Source organism: Amphibalanus amphitrite, unplaced genomic scaffold (genome assembly GCF_019059575.1).
Source record: "Amphibalanus amphitrite isolate SeventyFive unplaced genomic scaffold, NRLGWU_Aamphi_draft 002130F_arrow, whole genome shotgun sequence".
Classification (NCBI taxonomy): Eukaryota; Metazoa; Arthropoda; class Thecostraca; order Balanomorpha; family Balanidae; genus Amphibalanus; species Amphibalanus amphitrite.
Window position 1 is genome coordinate 30,700 of NW_024883623.1, and position 7,736 is coordinate 38,435.

Consider the following 7,736-nt stretch of genomic DNA (forward strand, 5'->3'; position numbering starts at 1 on the left):
GATCCACCTGAAGTAATATAAAGGCACGGGTCGGGTGGGCTACCATTTCTATATTTTTTTATTTTTAGCTAAAAAAATATCGTTTCAGGGCTGTGACGAAAAATAAGTGGCCTAAATCCGATGAGAAAACAGGATTTGGGGGTACCCTAGGTTTAGCTCCTGGCATGAGTTGGCCCCCCCCAAAACGCAGGTCTGGATCCGCCAGTGCCCCTCCCCCACCTGCTGCAGCGCTCCCCTCCCATGATTCCTCACCATTCCCCGTATCAGGCCACTCTGCGGTAATTACGCATTCATTCCCCCAACACGGTTGCCATGACACCGGGCTACTGCATCCCAGCACTAATCCCTAGGTGGTCTCTTATTACGCTGCTCCCTCCCTCTCTCCCCTCTTTCCCGCCTCTGATCCGTGCTAGCTCTCCCTCTGCATTTATCCCCCGTTTAGCATTCACCTACCCCTGTCTCATCTCCCTCTCTCTCTCTCTCTCTCTCTCTCTCTCTCTCTCTCTCTCTCTCTCTCTCTCTCTCTCTCTTTCTCTCTCTCTCTCTCTCTCTCTCTCTCTCTCTCTCTCTCACTTTCCCTCTCCCTCTCCCTCTCACTCACTCTCTCTCTCTCTCTCTCTCTCTCTCTCTCTCTCTCTCTCTCTCTCTCTCTCTCTCTCTCTCTCTCTCTCTCTCTCTCTCTCTCTCTCTCTCTCTCTCCGTTCCCCCGACCCCCTGATGTTTGGTCCAATGTTCCGTCTAGATTCTCTCTGTGCGTTCTCTGGCCTTCTCGCTGTTATCCCTAGGAGATCTGGCGCGGCTGATTGCTCTGTGGTTCGGGGAATCGGCCACTGTATATTGTCGGTCTATCTTTCCCTCTCCCTCTTCTGTTCTCCCCTCCCTCACTCGCGCTTTTCGCCTCCATGGGTGCGTTGGGTGATCTGCCTAGATAAATAAACGCTTGTTGCTGCGGAATAATATCAGTCTGATCCCTCCAGTGCATATCTCTCTCCCTCTCCTTGCCTTTCTTCTTCTCTACCCTCTTTCTCCCTCGTAAAATATATTTTAACACATCTTTCAGCACTGTGCTATTTTGAATTAACTTTCATTCACGTATAGGAAGGCATATTTAATCAAGCAGCATCTTATGGCTACTGCTCTCACTCATAACCAGAAGGCGGTTGTCATGAGGTATGCCTTTCACCTCATCTGGCTGTGTCATCCCCATTTGCATGGTGCCTGCTGCAGTAGGTAACCGTCCATTACCATCTGGGAAAGTAAGGGGATTGATATTCACAATGTAATCCATTTTTGAAAAGTGAAATGTTACCTTTAAAATATTTGCTGTATATTTAGTTGTTAGTCATGAAGTCTCCTATACTCGTAGACTCATTTTGTCATTTCACGTCATTGTAATATAAAAGAATGGGTACCTATAACCCTTGATCATTAGTCCTTCAAACTGTTTTCCTTCGTTTTCCTCAGCATAGCTGCGCCATTCCGCTGAGAGGAGCGATTAAGTTGCTGCCCTCAGCTTTCCTCTCCTCTGCTGATAACGGTCCTCTTCGTTAATGATCGAACCGGGACTGTTGTCAGCAACAATCACAGCCTCGTTATGGTTCAGTCGGTGATATGGAAATTATACACGGTCGAACACAATGGCTCGTTATCTGCGGCGTAGACTGGAAGATGAGTTGTATCAGTGTAGGCTCTGTAGATCTGCCACAGGCAGATCCATGTCTAACTTATTTAGAGAAAAGTTAACAGATGTGTTGATTTTGTTTGGTTGCTAGATGCTTCTTTTTTTGCAGTTGTGCTCTTTGGCTGGCGTCTACTGCCATTAATGCCTGTGTGTAATGTTAACTCATTTCGGTTTGGATTAGCAGTTAGCTTTAGCACCATGTCCCTTGATCCGCCATTGACAGGACTGACAAACTGTCAAATCCGTCAACCAAGCCTCGGTGACGGCTGGTGTCGGCTCGTGGCTCGAGACCGGTCGCCTGTAAACACTTTCACTTTGGCTCGGCTCGACTTGTCAGTCTGCTAACGCAACATCTGGGCCAGTAGCAGCAGGGGCTATTGTTCATAGTTGCAGCAGCTGTCTCTATCAGAGTGCATTTGTAACTAGGGCACGTGCGCGCGGTGTTGTTTGAACCCGGCCAGTGGAATTTGACCGAGAGTTTTGGAGTGGAATGGACGTCAGTGGAACCTGTTTAGTACGAGACAATGAGATACTTCTGGTATTGTTCGCGTCTTCCGGGAGAAAAGAAAGACGTTTGCTTATAAACGTGCCTCTTCAGTAAAAGCTAGGTCATAGCTTTTGCGTTTTCTCACACGAAATGTGTCTACCTCTGTCTAATCGTTACGTTACGTTGTTACGCTTGTATCGATCGTTTCAAGGTCACACTCGCCGCCTCGCCGGTCCAATCCTTGGACCAATCGCTCAAACCAGTCCCATCGCCGCCATTTTGTGATCCACTGCAATTGGCTACTGATAAAAATTCATAGCGCGGCCTGGCCAAAGGCATGATCGTAAAAATTGGTCGCGACCGGGCCTCTTATCGAATGGTCTATGGTAGGACCATAACTCGAGTGGGGATCGCTCGGCGCTCCACCACCTGCTGATATTTATTGTCGCTGCCTGAGATGACTGTTGTCTACATACACTTCGGAGGGTGTTTGTTTGTAATTCCAAAGATAGGGTGTTGTGAGCGGGTATTTTTGAGACCCAGGTGGTGATCGTGAATTGAGTCGGGCTTGTTTATTCCGACAGTGGGACTGGATACTGGATAGTCGCGCATTACAAACCTGCCAGAGAATGCCTTCTGCAGGCTTCTGGTCGCTGTCAACAAACCTGACCTTCATGTTTGTTTCTTGTGTTGGAAAGTAACTTATTTTTCTATGCCCCAATCCCTTTGGATGTTTGAAAAAAAGAAGAAATTTCCAATCCATTGTATCTGTATCGTTGTATCCTCTCTTCTCTCTTTCTCATCCACTCTTGTAGCACTCCTCTTACCTCATTTTTCTACCTACCTCTTCGCCATTTCCTATTCCCCATATTCTCTCCCCTCTTTCATTCTCTTTCCCATCTCCCCCTCTCTCCCAATTCCCCTGAGGTCACTGACCTTGCACCCTCACCGCCTGACCTCTACCTTCCTCTCCCTGTCGTCTTCTGGCCGCCATGCCAACAGCCCAGTGCATGTTTCGTGACGACAACAAACTGTCTTGGAACTCTGCCCATCATCCTCAGCGATTGGAAAGGGGCGGGGTAGGGGGATACCCTGCAATCAGCACTAAGGGCGGCGGCGGCGGCGGCGGCGGAGCCTTTCGACAGTTCGGGCGTGCCGATCGAATGTTTATAGCTCTATCCCCAGGCCCTGCCACCGTGAACCGCTACTGTTGCCGTCCGTTTAACGGTTTCACACCGGCACCTCGCGTGGGTGACTGGTGTGCCAAATTCCCTTGCGGCGAATGCCTAGCCTACACATGGTAGCGGTGGGTTAGATGGAGGAAAATCGACACGGTTGGACGGTGCAGAGCTGGCGCTCGTTTGTGAAGGATTTGTGGAGTGCAAGGGTGCTGGTTTGAATTATCCATGCGCGCCAAAGCAATGCAAAACGACTTGGAGTTTTGAAAGCTAAAAACATGGGCCGGGCGAGTCTTAGAAGAGATGCGTCAGTATTTGAAATTTTGATATCGCGCTTAACCCCTAAATAGAAACGGCGAGGTATGAGCTCAATTCCAGTTCGACGGACCAAAATAGCTCTCGCAGTCTAAGTCCATGCATTATTTCTGTTCGTTCGTGGTCATGATCAAAGTCTTAACCAACTGCGCAGTATTCTACGAAAATCTCCGCATCCGTTACTGCCCCTCGTCCCTCCTATTCACGATTTGATGTGTCGCTCTCCTCTCTCTAAGACAACACAAAAGACACGGCTTCAAAAAGAAAGACAGTAGTCTTCAGGGAACTTTCAAATGTCTCTTTGGTGTGGGGACCGAGCTGGGGCGAAGTAGTATATCTGGAATCATTAGTGGGGCAGCGCACTGGTTGAAATGCTGGCTTGTAAATTGCTTAGATGTCAGGCATTTGTTGTGCAGTTGAGTTCGTTCAGGCTCAGAGGAGGCTGTGCCTTGAAAAAGGTCATTGAACGAATTGAAAGTAAACCGGTTAGCTTCCACATGTCAACCAACGTTGTACCTGTTAAATGCTAGCTACGGCTCTTACATAGTTCTGTAGGAATGTAGTGGAGAGATGTTTCATCTTTTGTCTAAATCCTTCGACGGGCCAGTGCAATGATGCAGCGTTGCATTGTTTGATGACAATGCAAGTGGATGTGCTTTATTGGGAACAATATCTGCTTAATGGGCGCGTAAACCCTATTTTGGGCATCTGGTTTGAGTAAGGTCGGTTTATTACTCAGTTTAAGACCTGCATTGTGAAACTGTGCACTGCTTGGCTTTGGCGGTGAGGTATCGCAAGAGAATCACAGGGTGATGCCACTTCATTGCTTTGCCGTAGTATTGACTTTCGTTTACCATATTGATCGCTAAATTGCTTGCTAAAATTGGTTCGATGACAGGGTAAAATTGGATATTTTCCAAGACGTTCGCTCTTTCGGAAACGATGGTCTCCTAATGTGATATATGATCCACCGCTCAGATCGTTAGGTGTCAATTCTTCTGCAAGATTTATCGGTGAAAGCCTTCCGCGCGAAAGTGGAAGGGTAGCCCACCACCCGTTTTCTGATTTTATCCGACTTGTTTCTCTATGTGAGACACCGAACACGCGGCTTACTTCTTAACTACCAGTAAAACGCCTTTTGGGCGAAGAACGAGCGAGCGAGATAGTGAGCCCTGCACGTGCGGAAGGGCGAGAGGGTACTTCCAACGGGCTTGCGCAAAGCACCCTTCTAACCGGTCGCTAGCGGTGTACCAAATTTGAACGCAATCGGCCCAGCCATTCCTGAGATCTGGAAGCGGCATTCTGCACGTGCGCACGTGCAAACGGGGTCCAAACTGACTTTTGCACGGCACCCTACTAACTGGTCCCCAACCGTGTACCAAATTTGAGCGCAATCGGCCCAGCCGTTCTCGAGATCTGGAAGCGCCCCCTGCACGTGCGCACGTGCGGTAGCACCTTAACCGCAACACATGGGAATGCATTGTCTGGTGGGTGCCTACCTGTATGCCAAGTTTCAGCAAAATCGCCCCAGTAATTACCGAGTTATTAAAATGGGAGCAAATTTGACACCTCTTATTGTTGTATTTTGCACGTGCACTGGGGTGACCCATATGCATCGAGAGTATCCTATTTTTTGGTAGAAGAGATGCTGCTACCCTACAAAAGTTACCGCAAGCCAATCGCCCAAGCGGCTGCTGAGATATGAGCCTCTCAAAATCACTACTTTTGCAAAACAGCTTGAACACCCTTGACTTTTCACGTGGCACGTGCCACGCCGGTCACTGAGATGTATCAAAAGTAGTCAATTACGGGGTAGAAGGGATGGGGCTACCCAACAAAAAAGACCGCAGGCCAATCGGTCCAGCGGTTGCTGAGATATAAGCCTCTCAAAAGCGTTACAGGCCGGGCCGGGCCGGGCCGCTCATACTGAGGTTTTTCCGTTATATTGAAAAGACTCACTTCGCTCGCTGCGCTCGCTCGCTCGTAACAACCTTAACCAAACGGAAACCAGCTTAAACACTACTCGTCCGAGGCCGATCCCTTTCCGCCAAACCCAATCCGTTTCCGATCCACCCTCCACCCAAACTTTTCGTCATTCGCGTTACGCCTGTCCGTTTTCATTTCACATTCCGCCCCATGTCTGCATTCCGCCAACATTCCGACGTCCTGTCGGTGGCGTCTATTCCTGCCCAGTCCCAAGTTAGCCGCGGGGGTGGTGCGCGGGGGCGCCTCACGGCTCAGTGAGCGGGGCTGGTCGGCCGGCTGACGGCATCACGGGAGGGGCCGAGATGGTTTGTTTATTTGTCTGCCAGCTCACCTCTCACGGTGCCGCCTCCCGGAGCTGTTCTCTCCCCTCGGCTCCTGTTTTCCGTCTTCTTCTTGCCCCTGGTCTGTGTGCTTTGTCTGTTCACCAGTGACCATATTTGTGCGGTGCAATCTGTGGGTGGCTGAATATCTAATAATACAGGCATGAGCGTAGATAGTCAGACTGCTTTTCTTCTTTCTTTTCTTTCTTAATGTTAACTTCATCATGTTAAATCCATCCTAAAAAATTATACATATTATTCGTTTCGAATGAACTCTAAAGATCCGCTTTTCTGCTTACGCTGCGCCCTCTTACAGCTTGCAAAAAATGAACCGTTTCATCACAGCTGCTCAGTAGCCACACATAATGCAAGGCTGCTGCTGAAAGTGAAACTAGCCGTTACCACTTCCTGGCCACTTACTGAGAGACTTTTCCTGACAGCTGCTCAGTAGAAGCACATAACCCGTCCAGACTCAACAAACGACTTCGCTGAACGTGCCTATAACGCGTGTCATGGATCTATCTGACAATCAGTGATCACTTCTGACATCGGATAGACAGCGTTATCCATTAGACCCATCGGGAGTGGTGTGTCCGTTGAGAAGGGCAGACATTGACTGGTCACAAATCTCCTTCGCGGATGCAAATCATGATGTGCGTCTTGGCTTGTTCGAGGATGGGTTATAAATCGTGCCTGCCACTTGTGTTGGGATGCGTGCTCATCATTGCGTGCATCATATTTTCATGCAAGGGAGTAACCATGCGTGTTTCGAAAGAGGTTCTGCGGAAGTCAGGAGCGTCATGAACACAGTGATGTCTAGATTTTAGCATAGTCCGAGCATCAGCATAGCGTAAGCGTTCATGTCGCCAGCGCATAACATCAATGACATATGTAGTTCATTCCTTGAGCGGCGTCAGTTAAGGCGTGGCACATCTTGCTCAACTCGATATATCTGAGCTCACAAGTCATCAATGGCGTGATGTGATCGGCACGTGGCTGACATGATCCGGGCACCCTCCCCTTGCTGCGTAGTTACAGCGAGACGTGCTGCTACCAGACAGGTCAAGGATGTTTGGTGAGCGAGCGACGTGTCCTCATTCATTCATGAAGAGCCGTCATCAGTTGGGCGGGTGCGATGTATGTAAGGACGCTGAACATGGAGACAGTGACTCTTTGGCTGTCATGCTTAGCAACCGGTGAAATCCAACTGTGGTATCTAGTAAAATCTTTGAGTCTATTGATGTCATCGGAAGCCAGTTCTTCCTCATGGGCATTCCGTCGTTATAATCCTTGAGCTTTATTATGTTGATTCTTGGTTACTATCTTCGGAAGTCGATCCTAGGTAAGCTTGCTCTCTTGGGGTTTGCACAATCACTCCATTGCTTGCCTGAGACATTTTGACATTGGTTTACCATATGAGCTATCTGTGATCAATTGGTGATCGTAGGTTATTCACCAGTGATGGATCTCAATGGCTGAATCTTACTGACAACTGGTGTCAAGTTCGGTAACCTGACACGTTTAATTATGGTAATGTGACACCTTTCGCACCACGAACGACGTCAGATAGATGCTGTTTACACTTAAGATCAGACCTGGCGCATTTTTCTTGATCGACTGTAAGCGCTGGTCAGAGATCGCGCTTTTTATGTGACTTGGGTGGACATTTATCGTATACTTGGCACGTGGGTGCGTATCAGTGAGGGCTATCGCGGTACTCCCAAGGCCCGGATGTGGCCACTTGATATTCGAGCGGTGCACAGGACGCG